This window comes from Panthera leo, chromosome A2, assembly GCF_018350215.1.
Source record: "Panthera leo isolate Ple1 chromosome A2, P.leo_Ple1_pat1.1, whole genome shotgun sequence".
NCBI lineage: Eukaryota > Metazoa > Chordata > Mammalia > Carnivora > Felidae > Panthera > Panthera leo.
In genome coordinates, this window is record NC_056680.1 from 68,796,225 (window position 1) to 68,813,573 (window position 17,349).

Here is a 17,349-nt window from a genome sequence, read left to right on the forward strand (position 1 = left end):
TCCTACCTCCCCTGCTCAGGCCGGCCCTGTCCTGTCTTCTCCCCAGCCCTGCCGCCCCTGTGTCCCAGGTAACCTCAGTGGGGTGGCACATTTCCTAGGAGGACATTTGATTCCTGGCCATTCCCTTGAGGTGATTCACATGAGCTCACAGTGTTTTTTTCTTTTCTTTTCTTTTCTTTTCTTTTCTTTTCTTTTCTTTTTCTCTTTTCTTTTCTCCTTTCTTTCTTTCTTTCTTTCTTTTTCTTTCTTTCCTTCTTTCTTTCAGCTCTTAACCGATCTGCTTTACACTGAACTAGTTTTGTTTGAAGCAGACAAACTCAATCCCCTAAGGACAGTGATGATTTCTTCAGTCTCTAAGGAGGAGTTTTCATTTTTCCCAACATGCAAGAAAGACACGGGCTCTCCCTGCCCCTCCGTGGAAAATCTCCCATTTATAATGACAATTGCTGAGTGCAGTACAGGTCAGAAACTTCGGTGAAGCCTGGAAGAGGAAAATGTTGCCTACCAGGCTGCCTGTTATTCAGTCTCTGCCTCGGAGTCCCCATCTTCCCCCTTTCTGGAAGGTCTAAGCAAACCCGCTTACAGCTGGCATTTCCTCTTTACTCTTTTAGACCACCTCACCTGTGTCTCTCAGATCCCCCAGGGCCCCAGCCTGCAGCTAGAACCTAGGAGTTCTGGTCTGACACCCTACTTGACTTTGGGTGACCTTGAGCAAGTTTCTGGGAATTTCATCCCCAGGTTGTCCTCACTTTGGTGTGTAGGACTTAAGTTAACACCGCATGGAAAATACCACCTGAGGACTGAAACCCATTTTGAAGACAGTAGGAAAGGCCACGCTTGTCCAGACAGGCATGGCATGGGTCTGGGCAGACACGGCTTTAAGGTCACCCTGCCAGGAGTCCCCCGTTATTTCTGGCTCGTCTGTGGGGGCTGGGGCTGCGTCTCTCAACAGTCGCTCTAGATGGTCAGCAACTATGGTGGTGCTCCAGGCACTGCTGGTGTCTTTAGTTCCAAAATTGGGATACTTAATCTGAAGTAGAGCTTGGCAACAAGCTCGGACGTGTGAAAAATGTTTGGGAAAGTCTGGAACACCTGGAGGCCAAAACCCTGAACACAGACCAAGGGGCAGCGGATAATCTGGTGCATCTGTGTTCGCCTTCCTCATGTGGTTGTACGTAGGTCCTCGCTGTCCCTCATGGCATTACCGCTCTTATTTTCACGTCAGGATCCCCCCACCCCCATCCTTGACCTTCCCACCTTGTTCCGAATTCTCCTCTCCATGCTCATGTTTGGAGGCGGCCTCTGACTCACAGATGGAGAGCGTCCTGTCTGCATTGTTGTTTTGGAGCCTCCGGGAGGATATGCTGGCAGACCCCGTACCCACTTCCAAGGACCTCCTCCTGCAGTACAGTGGGGCTGTCACTCCTATTCACTTACACACCTGAGTCACCGGAGCCACTCTAGACGTCCCCAGTTTCCCCACTTCACCCATCTTGTCCTCTGGGTCCCCGTGATGATGGTCTTGGGTCAGCCCTCACCGTCTCTAATTGTGTCCTCCCTGTCTCCCCTGCTCTGTCTCAGAGCGCTTCCCTGCTTTGCTGCCAGAACCATTTCTAGAACAGGGGTTCACAACCTTGGCTGCACATTGGGATCCCCGGGGGGAGTCGTGACGACTCCTAATGCCAGCCCCGACTCCTGATATTCTGCTATAGTGGGTCTTAAAGGAGCCTTACAGGTATCTTTTGAAAGTTTTCCAGGTGGGAATGTGTAGCTAGGATTGTTCTAAAATGCCAGTCTGATCATGTTACTAACTCTGTCACTCTTTTGGGTAGCTCCCTTTATCTAAAGCTCAAAATGGAACATATCTGGAATTAGGATACACATTTACACTTGTGCATGAAGTCATTCAGCCCACGGGCATTATTTAGGAACTCTTTACTGTAGTTGTAGATAAGATGTGATATGCTTAATAGTACACATGGTTATTTTCCTCATAAATACAGGACAGATACAGGTCTGTCCTTGCACTGATCCACATCTGGTCATCCACTTTCCCCTCTCCCCTTGTCCTCTCGTCCTTCTCTGGTCCCCCCAACACACACACACACACACACACACACACACACACACACACACACGAGGGTCCACGTTAGCTACATTGAACTTTATCTTGAACTCCTTTAAGTCTGCGCGATTTACTCTATTGTTCACCCGCATTTTCTCTTCCTAATTATATTTCCACTTATTTGAGCTTCAGGCATTCACATGCTTAGAAAAGAGCTCAACAAATCTGAAGGAAGGAAAGGCAACTTCTGGGAGCCTCAGTATCCTCATTTGTATAATAAAGCATTGGGTTGGCTGATCCACTGGGTTCCTCCAGTTTGCTCTGAATAAAGTGATTCTGCAACAGTTTATCTGTTGAAAAGAGAATACAAAAGGTGAGTTATCTCCTTGGCTTGGAGCAAATGATTCACAAAACATGGAAAACCAAATAGGTGAGGGCAGATTGAATGGAAGGCATCTTATAATTCTGGAGCAAGATTGTTAGTTTAAGAGTTTTATGGAAAACTTGTGGAGTATTTTCAATATATAAGTAAAAGGGTAGTCATCCTGGGTTATGTGTAGTTCATACCTGGAAAACTAAGGAACTTGTCTGACGTGTCCTAGTCAATAAAGTAGTTACCGGTGCTACTTACATCATTTCTATGAATAATCTTTTTGACCGAAAGGTTCGATTTCCACTGATTTTCAAACTGATTTTCAAATCTGACTCTTAGAAATATTCTTTGTGCCCCTCTGAACAAACTCATTTGAACATAAAGTGAAACGTTTGACCTCATTTGTCTCGTGCGATCCACATTTCACAGACCACTGGATTTCGGTGAGGTTGTTTTGCCTTTGACAACTAGCCGATAAATGACACAGCTAACTGTTAAATTAACGTGAACACATTTAATTTCAGGTTCACTTGCAGGTCAAACGTTCTTGCATTTCCTTAATCTGTTTGTCGCCCCATCATCTTATGGAAAATTGTCAGCTTTCGGTGTGGAAATAATTTTCTTGAAGGCAATATTTGTTGAATGGCTGACGGAATGAAAAACACCGGTTGCGTAAGTGTGAAAAAGATCTGGGTGTTTTAGTTGGCTGCAAGTTCAATATGAGCCAACAACAGTCTGACGTTGATGTTGGAGTATGTTAATAAAAGTACAGTGTCCTGAATTCAGGAGGTAATCATCTGGCTAATGCCGTGTGCTGGTCAGCATGTGTGTGGAGGTTACTAGGTGATTCAGGGCCTGTTTTAAAGGGACCTCGGCAAGTGGAGTTTGTGAAGTGGGCGTGGCCAAGGGGGTAGAGGGTTAGAGTCTGTGCAAACGCTCGGCACGGCCGACAGACTTCTGGGTGCTGTGACAGCCGTCCTCAAGCATTTGAGATGCTGTGATGTGGCCAGGGCAGCCGGCTTATTCTGGCTGCAGAGCACGGAACAGAGACAAATGGTATGAAGTTGGAGGGCGGCAGATTTTGGATCAACATAAGAAAGAATTTCATAAACAGCTACGGCGATCCTAAAATGGAATTTGCGGTTCATAAATTTGTAAATGCCGCGCCCTGGAAGTGTTTAAGCAAAGTTGGGATGGGCAGTTAGTAATCTCCTCTCCCGAGAGGAGATGCCAGCATTCGCTAGGAATTTGGGCTTCGCTGGCCTTAAGTATCTCTTTGCACAAGCATCTCCATCAGTTAACAAACTCAGGATGGAAAAGAAGCCGTTTTATTTATGTTAAGTTCCACAGCCTGGGTTTCTCAGGAACACCGTTGAGTAAAACGTACCTACTTTTCTGCAGACACTACAGAAAAATTGAAGATTTTTGGTTAGGGTAAAACTGGAATTTGAGAGAAAGGTGGTGGGTGTGGCTTTATTTTCAACTGACACTTTTGTGCAAAAGACAGTTTCACCAGGCCTTCTTCTGTGTTTGGGTCAAGTCATGTAATGTGACACCCCAGGGCTTTGGTTTTCTTACATAAAATAAGGGCGATGCTGGAACATTTCAAGTTCTCATGGGCTGTACCCTAAATTCTGCTAGGTCAGTACCCGAGAGATATGGCTGCATTTCGGAAAGCCAGGGGGGGATGCATTCTTGCCTTAGGATAGTCACAGAACCTCTGTTTTGCGGGAAACACTACCTGGCAAAGAAGGCACAAAGATCGATGACATTGAAACACGAAAGCCCATTTCACTAAAGAAATGAATTCTTGGGGCACCTGGGTGGCTCAGTTGGTTGAGTGTCTAACTCTTGATTTTGACTCAGGTCATGATCCCAGGGGTATAGGGGTCCCCACTGAGCATGGAGCCTGCTTAAGATTCTCTCTCTCTCTTTCTCTCTCTCTTCCCCCCTCCCCCACTGGCACTCTCTCTCTAAAATAAAATAAAATTAAAAAGAATTATTTTAAAATAGCTGATTGGGGGCACCTGACTGGCTCAGTCAGTGGAGGATGTGGCTGTTGATCTTGAGGTTGTGAGTTCAAGCCCCGTGTTAGGTGTAGCATACTTAAAAAATGAAATCTTAAAAAAATAAATAATACGCAGAGTTTTGTAAGACTTCTCCATTACGTCATCATTATGAGAAAACAGCGTTGTCCCAGAGATGTGCGGAGGGGACACTGGCTGTGTTCTTGGCTCAGGTAACTAGCTGGTTGTGGAGGGAAGTTGAGTGGGAGACACACAAAGCCAGTTCTTAGTTCCTGGCCCTGCTCGGCCTCAGGGGAGCATATGTTGAGTTACCTGCTGGCAGCGTTGGGGGATTACAGGCTAATCTGTGTTAAAAACACCTCTACCCCCAAAAGAACAACATAATTCTTTTCTTTTTTTAAGATTTTATTTTTAAGTAATCTCTACACCCAACGTACAGCTCAAACTTACATAACTCAGACGTCAAGAGTCAAGGCTCTACCGACTGAGCCAGCCAGGTACTCCCCAAAGAGCAGCTTAATTCTAACTTATTTCTGTCACTTTCAGTTTTCATAACTTTTTCAATGCACAGGTTTATGAACGTTTAATCATGGAATTCACATTTAGAGTCGTATGATTTTGTTTCATTTTGTTAACGTGTTCTGGTTTGTTCAACCATATTTTCATTGGGCCAATTTCCGTGGTTGTGCGATACTTGTATTTCCAATGGTGCATCAGTAGTTTTACACAAAATTAGTTTTCTCTTGTGGGTTATTTCCATACAGTATCGTTCAAGAAGTGAAATTAATGCAGTCTTGTGGTAAATTTTGGAATTTTACAACGTAATGCTGATTTTTTTTTTTTGATGTTTATTTATTTTTAAGAGAGAGAGAGAGAGACAGAGCATGAATAGGAGAGGGGCAGAGAGAGAGAGAGAGACGGAGACACAGAACCCGAAGCAGCCTCCAGGCTCTGAGCTGTCAGCACAGAGCCTGACATGGGGCTTGAACCCATGAACCGCGAGATCATGACTTGAGCCAAAGTCAGACACTTAACCTACTGAGCCACCTAAGTGCCCCTACAACGTAATGCTGATTTTTAAAGTTCCACATTCTATAAGGAAAGTGTACTGAGGCACAAAAAAAGCTTTAAAACTTGACCTTTTAAAAGTATCTTTTCCATTTATGTTTGTATTCGGAATACCTGACTACTTCAGGAGCCCAAGATCTAATAAATATCCCTGAATAAGTTTGGCTACTGTGGGTTTCTTGATATTTAACCTCCATTTCTGGAAAACATTTTATAACTTTTCACCTTCTTTCACTTTTGGGAGCCATAGATAGTTATGGGCAGGAGGCTGGCTGTATAATAGATGCCATAGTTTTAGATGATTATTTGAGATGGATCCCAGCGTAATAATGCAGTTTCCTCTGAAAATTCGATGAGTAGACTTTTGGAGCTCTGGATGCTGCATAGCCTGGAGAAAAAGTGTAGGCTTTGGAACCCTAGAGACCTGGGCTAAATCCCAGTTCTGCCCATTACCAACTGTGTAACCATGTGATCCTTAAAAATTACATGCACGCTTTGGTTGGCATAGGGTAGGAGCTCAGTAAATTATTTTTATTTTCAATTGCTCACATGGACCTGGTCAAATCCACTGTATTTTATCTTCTGCCACATAACAGTCTTTTTTAAAAGTTTACTTATTTTGAGAGGGACTGCATGCACATGCGAGTGCACATGCATGGCGGGAGGGGCAGAGAGAGAGAGGGAGAGAGAATCCCAGGCAGGCTCCGCACTGTCAGTGCAGAGGCAGACATGGGGCTTGATCTCACTAACCGTGAGATCATGACCTGAGCTGAAATCGAGAGTTGAACGCTTAACCGACTGAGCCACCCAGGCGCCCCCTGGCACCTATCAGTCTTTTAAAGTGACTCTAAGCAAGGTAGACTATATGTTGGGAATTACTCCTTGTGCTGTTTGAGCAGGGTGGTGCAGACCACAGCCAAAGCCCCCACGCAGGCTGCTCTTTACCATATTTCCACCAGCAACATTTGTGTTGAAAACCAGTTTTCCACTGTGAATCATTTTTAATGAATCCAGTGGATTTTGCTCGTTATATTTAACACGCCACTTCGTAATGGACGTTGGGTCTCTTGTGTGGATGGGGATTCTGCCTTTTATGTAAGATATGTGCTGCAATTCAGCCGTCGGGTCCCAGGCCTGGGAAGGCTACAGGGCCTTTATAAACTGGCCCACCCACGGGAAGGAAAGCGATTGTCCAAATGTGGATGGCTTTGCCTCCCACTGTTCTCAGCTGTTTCCAATTAGCCCCGATATACATAACCCCGGGTTGTATCTTTATCAGTGCAATTCTCCCATGTCGATGCAAATTTTAAACCACAGAGGAAAAGGAGACAACAATGAACATGCTTTTATAACACAGCTCTCTCTTTCATTGCAGCTCTTGCACGGCATAAATTTCCCTTCTCTGATTGAACTGCTTCATAGGCCAGATTGGTTGTTTGTGAGGCAAGCTTTTCCCTACCACGGATGAGGGTCCCAAAGGATGTCACAGATACAAATCACCATATAAATATAAACATATCTCTGTGTGAAACTTCATTTTCCATATGCAAATTTTTGGAACCAAGACAAATGGAACTTAGCCACAAGACTGAAAACCGTAGACTAACTATAATCTAATCTCCTTGACCTACTAGGCAGTTTGTTATAACTCGATTGGCATGATTTATGTGCCATCCATGAAATGAGTCTATTTATGTATTGCAAGCAGCAAAGTCACTAATGGGTATGTTTTTTGGAGATGAGTGGTTTGCTCTAACCATTCCTCAAAAGATCCAGTGTTTGGTCATCACTTTTAGTTGTAGGTTGGAATGGGGGAGCAGGGCCCTATTTGCCCAGGGCGATGGAACTTTAATTTCTAATTTGGGAAAATTTAGGACCCTGGAGGAGGGACTGAAAGACCCCAGTGAGCCAGGCGAGGAACTCAGTGCTGGGGAGATAAATGAAAAATAATAGCTCCAACTTTAGGGACAAGAGAACCCAAAAGCTAGAAGCTAGAGGTAGAATGAGGAAGGAGGTGAGGAGGAACTGTTCTAGAACTAAGTCTCAGTCCAAGCACCAGCCGCACCCAAGACTTTGTAGAGAAGGAAACTTCATTTCTGAACCCTGATTAGTCTTCAGAGTCACGGGAGAGGATTAAGGTACTTATCTCTTGCCTTCATGGTCCACCGTGAAGGCAAAACAAGGAGTTTTGGCTTTGGATGTGTCTGAATCAACATCGGCATAGTCCGTGAACATGGAAGGGTTAAACAGTAGAGAAATGAAGGATTTCACATCCCAGGTACCCTTTATTAACTCTATTTAATTAAGATCATAGCCCTACTCGCTCACAGCAATGGATAGATCATCCAGACAGAAAATCAATAAGGCCACTTAATGGCCTTAAGTGGCACATTAGACCAGATGGACTTAACAGACATTTAAAGAACATCCTGTCCAAAATCAACAGAATACACATTTTTCTCAGGCACGCATGGAACAATTCCAAGATAGATCATATGTTAGGCCACAAGGCAAGTCTCAATACATTTCCGAGGATTGAAATCATCTCAAACTTTTTTTCTGATCACAGTGGTATGAAACTAGAAATTAATTACATAAAGAAAAATGGAAAAATTACAAATAAGTGGATATTAAATAGCATGCTGCTAAACAACCAGTAGGTCAAAGAAGATATCAAAAGAGAAATAAAAAAAAAAAAATACCGCCTGAGTGGCTCAGTCACGTGAGTGTCTGACTCTTGATTTTGGCTCAGGTCACGATCTCATGGTCGTGGGATTGAACCTCATGTTGGGCGAGGAGCCTGCTTGGGATTCTCTCTCTCCCTTTCCTTCTGCATGCCCCTAAGATACCTTGAGAACAATGAGAATGGAAATGTAACATAGCAAAATTTATCGCATGCAACAAAAGCAATTCAGAGAAGGAGGTTGATAGTGATCATAGGCCTACCTCAAAAATCGAGGAGAGTCTCAAATAAGCAACTGAACTTTACCCCTAAAGAAACTAGAAAAAGAAGAACAAACAAAGCCCAAAGTTAGGTAGGAGGAAGAAAATAACAGACTAGAGGAGAAATAAATTAAATAGGAACTAAGAAGGCAATAGAAAAGAGCGAAGAAACTAAGAGCTGGTTCTTTGAAAAGATAGACTAAATTGACAGACCTTTAGGTGGACTCCTCAGGAAAAAGGAGAGGACTCAAACAAATAGAGTCCAAATGAAAGAGGATTTGTTACAACTGACACCACGGAAATATAAAGGATCATGAGAGACTGCTGTGAACAAGTACGCACTAACATTTGGACAACCTAGAAGAAATGGATAACTTCCTAGAAACACACAACCTGAATTCATACTAAGACTGAACAGAAAATCTGAACAGACTGATTGCTAGTAAGGACTGAATCAGTAATCAGAAACCTGCCAACAAACAGCAGTTCAGGACCAGACAACCTTGCCGGCAAATCTGTCAAACATTGAAAGAATAGCAATCCTTCTCAGACTCTATAAAAAATAGAAGAAGAAGGTATTCCCCTAAACTCATTTTGCCTGTCGTATCCTGATACCCTGATCATAATAAAGACCCATGTGATAAACCCTCAGCTAACTTCATACTTAACAATGAAACGCTGAAAGCTTTTTCTCTAAGAACAAGAATAAGACAAAGATGCCCACTCACTACTTTTACTCAACATAGTATTGGAAGTCCCAGCCAGACTTAGGCAAGAACAAGAAATAAAAGACATCCAAATTAGAGAGGAAGAAGTAAAATGGTCACTACTTACAGATGACATAATATTATATAGATAATTGTTAAGACTCCATCAAAAAAGCTGTTGGAACTAATAAACAAATTCAGTAAGGTTGCAGGATACAAAATCAATATGCAAAAAATCTGTTGTTTTTATACACTAATAATGAATTACCAGAGAATTTAAGAAAAAAAAATCCAATTTACAATTGCATCAAAAAGAATAAAATGGCTAGGAATAAATTTAACCAGGGAGGTGAAAGACTTGTGTATTGAAAATTATAAGACATTAATGAAAAAAAAATGGAAAAAGATACAAATAAACGGAAAGATATTTTATGCTCATGGATTGGAAAAATTAATATCATTAAAATATCAACACTACCCAAAGCCATCTACAGATTAAATGCAATCCCTATCAAAATTTTAATAGCAGTTTTCACAGAAATATAACCCACGATCCTAAAATTTGCATGGAGTCATAAAAAACTCCAAATAGTGAAAGTGGTCTTGAGAAAGAAGAACAAAGCTGGAGGCACCATGCTCCATGATTTTAAACTATGTTACAAAGCTATGATAATTAAAACAGTATGGTAGTGGCATTAGAAAAGCAGACACATGGGTCAGTGGAGCAGAATAAAGGGCCCAGAAATAAACTCACATGTATGCAGTCAATTAATTTATGACAACGAAGCCAAGAATATATCGCAAGGAAAGGACAGACGTCAGTAAATGGTGTCTGGAACATGAACAGCCACATGCCGAAGAATGAAACTGGAGCCTTACCTCACAACAGGAATTACACACAGGAATTAGTTGAAAATGGATTAAAGACTTGAATGTAAGATCTGAAACCATAAAACCGCCAGGAGGAAACATGGGCAGTAAGCTCCTTGACATTGGTCGTGGCTATGATATTTTGAATCTGACACCAAATCAAAAGCAATAAAAACAAACATAAATGAGTGGGACTCCTTTAAACTAAAAAGCTTCCGCACAGCCATCGAGGCCCACACAGATCCCAGCCTGCTTGTGGTGTGGGGTTGCTACCTGGATTTGGCATCTTCTGGAAATAGGGAGGCAGGGCTTGAGGCCTCATGAGTCTGGGTTTTCAGCTGAGGGAGAGAGAAGACAGTGCTTATAACCAGAAAGTCTAGAGCCAGGTGCAGTGCCCTCCAGGACTCATTACTGTTAACCCAGTCTGGGCTTCATGACCATCATAGAAGTGGATTCCTCAACAATAAAATAATGCGGTTAAAAAATAAATAAATAGAAGCCTCTTACACAGCAAAAGAACCCATCAATGAAATAAAAAGGCAACCTACTGAATGGGGGAAAATATTTGCAAATCATATCTCTGATAAGGGGCTAATGCCCACAATAAATAAAGGACTTGTACAATTAAAATACAGGAAGAAGATCTAAATAGACTTTTTTTTCCAAAGAAGATATACACATGGCCAGCAGGTACATGAAAAGATGCTCTACATTACTAATCATTAGAGGAATGCAAATCAAAACTGAAATGAGATGTCACCTCACACACACTTCTGGGTAGTTATAGGAGGAAAATGAGTTCACTAACTCAAAAATGTCTGTACTGTCATGTTCATCACAACATTATTTACAATAGCCAAGGTATGGGAACAATCCAGTGTCCATCCATGGATGGATGGATAAAAGAGGTGTGAGATATATATAGATATATAGATAGATAGATAGATAGGTAGATACACATACACACAAAGTAGATACATATACACACACACACATGCACACTGGGATATTATTCAGCCATAAAAAACATGCCATTTGCAACAACATGGGTAGACCTCAAGGGCATTATGAAATATGAGAAAGAGAAATACTATATGATCTCTCTTACTAGTGGAATCTAAAATATGTGTACACACACACTATATTAGACATATAACATATTCCATACTATATAAAAGATATATAACACATTCTATACACACTGTATATAAGATATATATATGTACACACTGTATATAAGATATATAAGATATAACACTGTATGTGTCATATAGGATATGTTATATATGTTATATGTATAGAATGTTATATATGTATGAAACAAGTTCATAGATACAAAAAACATTAATAGTTGCCAGAGGTGAAATGGGGGGGTGGGGCGGTGGTGACAAGTTAGAGAAATGGGCAAAACTATTTTTGCTTTTGTTTTTAGTTTAAATAAATTGAATTTAAGAAAAGAAAACAACAAAAGAACATAGCCCTGAACCTATTTTATAAATAATCCACTGTCGACCATGTATATCTTATGTTTTCTCTTTCTTTTATCACTGCTCATTTGCATGGAAAAGGGTGCATGGGCTTCTAAATATAACTTTGTGGTGCTTCTTTCCATTATATTTGTGCCACGGATCATATTTGATATGCAGGCAAACAGCCATGTATTACTGCACATTGTTAAAGAACAAAAATCGACCCGAGTAAATGGAGTAAATGTAAAGACCTAATTGGCATTATTTAGTGATTCGTGAAGCGGAGCTGTATTCTATCGAACAAAGAGATGGGGGCTCTGACGAGTTGTGTAAAATGGAAGCTCTTATAAGCAGAAATGGGGCAAGACAAGAGAGAAAAGAAAGGATTGTTTCAGGCAAGGTCACCTTCCTTTAGGGCCAGGGATCTTATTATGCAGATTACTTCAGTGGTGCGGATCAGGAAATTCCAAAGTGATTGGCTGAAGCTTCCGTTAGGTTAGGTATTAAGTCTGGTGGGGCTTAACGTCAGCAACTCCATTTTCAGCTGTTTCTTTTGAACAAGGTTCGCATTGTTATTTTACACGGAGATGGTGGGGCCGGGGGATGCTTTGGATTACCAGCTACCTTCTTTTCTTCTCCATTCTTTGAAAACATCAGAAACTGACTTTCGGCCTCTTTGCAAAGCTACTTCAAATGTAATGCTAGGCCCCGTGCTAGAAAATGTGCTCTTCGTACAGAATTTATGGAGCCCTTGCTTGTATGAGATGAATCTTACCATGTTGTGGATGCTTGTCTCGTGTGCTTTAAACCCCGCATTTCCTCATGTTAGTGCTTAAAATTAGCCTGCGAGAGAGACACCATGGTTCCTTTTCATGGAGGATCAGAGAGGTAGAGTGATTTCTCCAAACTCACAGAGCTAAAACCGGAGCCCAGGGTTGTGAGCTGCGAAGCGTGTTTACCCCTCTACACAACGCTGCAGCTCCAATGTCATCATCTAGGGTCAGATGGAAAGAACAGATGAGGTCAAGTTTCAAACAATAAGAGAAATTAAGAAACCTGTGCCCGGAAGAAAGAATGTCTGCCCTCATTAAAACTGGCTCCGTCCACCTCCTCTCATCCCTTCTTTTCTGCCTTTTGGCACTCTTTCTCTTCCCCCGTGTTTCCTCCTTGATCTTGTTTGAAACCCCTTCCCTGGTGAAGTCATTAGGCCCAAGCTTTCATATTACTTTGGCCCATAATTTAGATGGAACCACATGTGCTGATGTGATTATGGAAATCTCTGGACAGCAGTAGAATTGTGGAGGGGTCGAGCGCGTGTGTTTTGAGAGTAAAAGACCAGGTGTAGGAGAGGAAATATAATAAACAAAAAGTAGGGTTTTAAAAAATGAATACTAAACCCGCACTTACGGAAAAGACTCCCTTCCCAGGAGATCCTCTCAAAGTATCTTACCATTGGCACACACAGAGGTTACCCTCAGTCTCCTGAGCGGGGGCCATCTTGAAATCAACTGGAGGACAGATAGCGCCAGCCAGGCCAACCAAAGGTACGTCGTGAGCGCAGAAGCAGGTACAGATTTCAGCGCCGGATCTGTGTAGTGAGAGGAGCAAACCACGTGGATGGAGTGACTTACGAAGATATGCTACTCATGAGGGAGATGAAACAGTGAGGCAGACCAGGGGCGCCTCGAGATCGGAGGCAATTCCTAACTTGTCCTGGATTGTGAATTCCAACCGTTCTCTTCTTAAACTAAACAGTGCCGCTAAATTGGCACGGCCGTTCTTGGCGATGATCTGCTGGGTGCTACACATTTTGTCTAGTCTTCATTGGCTTCTCACCTCCACATGCAGACCTCAGAGAGTAAAAACCTTCATACGAAACATTGATTGCCACTGGTTTTCGTTGCTGACGGGAAGGTAATTCCTTTCAGTATTCTTATTTCAGCCTCCCCATGTGTGATGAGCAAGTGGCAGGAAAAAATGTATCAAGTATTTTAGGTTTGTTTGCCTGAACATAATAGGAAATTTATTTATTTTTTTAAGGTATGCTGTAGACCCATAAGTATAGAGAACAAACTGGTGGTTGCCAAAGGAGAGGATGGACAAAATGGGTGAAGGGGAGTGGGAGGGAGAGGTTTTCGGTTGTGCGATGAATAAGTCACAGAGCTGAAAGGTATAGTCTAGGGAATACGGTCAGCGACCTTGTAATAGCATTTCATAGTGACTGTTGATGGCTGCACTTGTGGTGAGCATAGCATAAACCGTGGCCGTGTGGAGTTACTGTGTTGTACGGTCGAAACTGATGTAACATCGTGTGTCAGCTCTACATCAGAAATAAATGTTGTGTCTTTCACCAACCACAGAAACTTCCAGGACCAGGTGGACATCAGTTTTTGATGTACAGTTTTTTTTTTTTTTTTAACATTTATTTATTTTTAAGAGACACAGAGAGACAGAGTGCGAGTGGGGGAGGGACGGAGAGAGAGGAAGACACAGAATCAGAAACAGGCTCCAGGCTCCGAGCTGTCAGCACAGAGCCCGACGCGGGGCTTGAACCCACCGACAGTGAGATCATGACCTGAGCTGAAGTCAGATGCTTAACCGACTGAGCCACTCAGGCACCCCTGTACAGTTTTTGATGTACAACAGGATATAGTTCTTTAAACTGTGTCCTTGATATTCACAGTTTAATTTAAAAATGCATGCAAGTTCTGGGGGCGCCTGGGTGGCTCAGGTCATGGTCCCACGGTTCATGAGTTCAAGCCCCGTGTTGGGCTCTGTGCTGACAGCTCGGAGCCTGGAACCTGCTTTGGATTCCGTGTCTCTTGTTGAATTCTAGAAATTCCCAGGTCGAATTTTGAAACATGGGAATGGTCAGGGGATAAAGGACATGATGACAAGTGGATACAACCTGGTAGTCTAGGTCATTCGTGTGATGGCAAATAGCAGAAGCCCAGGAGACCTGTTTGTCCTAGCATCGCCCGGGTAATGTAACCAACCTGTACTGCCATGGAAAAGTTCAACTACACGCCATAGCACAAACCCAACATAGTAACATTGGAAGGCATATAGCAAGTGTTTTAGGGATGTGAGTATCCAGAAGCATTAAGCAAGATTCTCAAGTCTTACAGACGTCAACCTGAGTTATCTAGAAGGTGACTTTTTTTTTAATGATGGCTTGATCCCCAAGAAGTGGGAGGAACAGAGGGAGGGGATTTCCTCTCTCCCTTCTCAGAAGTGTAAAATGTAATTCTGGAATTCCTTTAGTCTTCCTGGAGATCCTTGCTGCATTCTGGGGTTTTCATGTGTAAACACTTGGATGTTCGAAGCAAGTAACTCCCTAGAGAGGAGAGGGTGGAAAAGGAGTAACCTTTCCTTGGTGACTCATGAGCTGGGTGGAAATTCCCTCCCTGTGCAAGAGTGCTGCCTGAGTCTAAAGAGTTAATGCACTTGCAAAAGCCTCTAATTTACTCTTCCCGCAGAGTAATTGACTCACCAGAAGTATCTGGGTGCCTATTAACACATTTGTAGCCTTAAGATCGGTTCTATTTTAAGATTAAAAGTACAAAGCAAGAGCTGGAAAGTCATTAAAAACTGACGGCTGGTTTCCCCGTTTTTTGCGAGTAGTCATTAAAAGGTTCCTGTTGCAAAAGGAGCAAGAAATTGCTTGGGATCATGGCACCGTGAATTATATTGTAAACATGTGAACTCTGGCTGGGGAGAGGTCTGTGAATAAAACCAAAGGTAAGAGGAAGCATCACTGGAAGGTGTTGGAAGAGGCAGGAGACAGGGACCCAATATCCCTTCTTCTCTCCACTCACAGCCTTTAGATATACATGGCAGGGCTGAAAGGCACTGGGGGACAACAGCGTAAGTGAGATAATTTTTCTACCAGATGAAGTTGAGTCATATAGGCTCTGCCATTCTAAAACTATCCTCTGTTACTATGTGCCTCTCACTGCTGCCTCCCTTTGTAATTCCGGAGAGGGGTTCCTGACGTGTGTCCCCCTTACGTATTCTGAAAAAAAGTAAACGATTCCAAATAGTTTCGCATTGTTTCCTAGCAGTGACTGCATGATGAAAATATGGTGCAGATGTGACACCTGTATACAGTGCTAAAAATGTCTCCAGCAGCATTTGGAGAAGTCCCCCTATGCATTCCTTTCTAGCTTCCCTTTTTTGCAAGTTAACATCTTCCCGCTGTTTAGAAAGACTCTCTTACCTTTCAGCAGGTGATGCTCTCATCTTCGGAAATATAAAGTAACATTTGCAAATCACTATGATCGAGATTCATTTCAGAGACTTACTTACAGACCAGGTTAAAAAACAACAACATAGAATTGGTGCCTACAGAATCAATGCTGTGGTCCTAAAATAGAAATGGCGTTTGATAGAAAATGAGTCATTGCCATGATTTCTATTGTTTTCAGACTTTGGCTGTACTTAAAAAAAAAATACAAACAAATGCTTTGGGTGAAATGTGCCGCGGGTGGGGGCAGGACTCGTGTGCTCAGGTCATAATCTCAGATGCACCACAGCCGAGGAGTGTCATGAGCCTGTACCAGACAGAATTCGGTTCCAGTATGAAGCCAAGATTTCTGGATGCAGTTTAGTTCAGAACTCACTGTAACAGATTCTCTTGTCCTTCACAGAGGCGGCTCTTTTCACTGTCAAGTTTGGTTTGCTGGGTTACGGAAAAGGCCAATTCAAAAACTTTGATTCTTAGATTGATACGAGGAAAATAAGATAAACTTTTCCTGCCTGCTCGGGTAGGAGGCCACACTCGAGCTGAGTGCCTTTCACTGCACTCAGTGTTGTGGATTTGCAAAGCCCTTCTGCACCTGAAGGTCAAGTTCTCTGGCGGCCCCTGAGGTTGGCTGCACAGTCCTCTTCTCTGAAATACACTGCAGCCTAAGCTAATGATGGGTGTGATTCTTTTTTTTTTTTCTTAAGATTTTATTTTTAAGCCCTCTCTACACCCCACGTGGGGCCCGAACTCACAACCCTGAGATCGAGAGTCGTGTGCTCCACCGACTGAGCCAGCCGGGTGCCCTGATGTGTGTAATTCTTAAGCTTGAAAATGATACAGCAAGCAAAAATACATCATTTCACATTCACAGGACATCCCAAAGCTTGAAAGTAATTAATGTACTCGTGTAGAGTGGACATTATAGAACTTGGGGTTGAGGTTGGTAATTGCCAGGAGGCAGGTGGTGAGACACAGGTAGTAGCAATCCAACAGGTTCCTGTGGATGCCTGAGCTCCATCACCCATGGCTGACTAGGTGATATGAAGCCACTTCCACATCCTCAGGCATCTCTTTTGCTCCACCACCCCTGGGATGGTTGGAGGGGAGGCTGTGTCAGAATGAGTACCATTCTGCTGTTTCAGAGCAAATGACAAAGGTCAGGGAAAAAACCCAAGATGGAAAAGGCTGTTGTGCCCTCAAATGCTTTCAAGATTAATTAGGGACGCCATATGAGGGGGGAAATGGAACCATGAGAATATTATTAAAAAGTATTCCACTTATTAGACAAAGTCATCAGTCTGGAAATGTCCAGTAAACGAATGAACGGCCGAACAGACAGAATCGTGATAAAAGCCCCCGGAATGCTAGCCACTGGGCGATGGTGTTCAAAACCTGCGGTGAGAACGCTCCAGAACAGTCATTGCTTTGGTTTGGCTTCTTGTTTTGGAATCTCAGAACAATGATAATTTTCCATTGACAACATTCCTCAGTTAACACTCTCGTTCTGTTTCAGATATTCCTCATAGACTTCGGGCTCGATAGTGAAATTCTTTTCCGAAAGTAGAGAAGGATACAAAGACG

At 42.7% G+C, this 17,349-nt stretch overlaps 1 protein-coding gene across 2 annotated transcripts in view; it reads left to right on the plus strand.

Annotated features, from left to right (window-relative positions):
* The window catches only part of EGFR (epidermal growth factor receptor), a 207,163-nt gene that overhangs the window by 36,973 nt on the left and 152,841 nt on the right, over nt 1-17,349 (plus strand). The window lies entirely within an intron of this gene.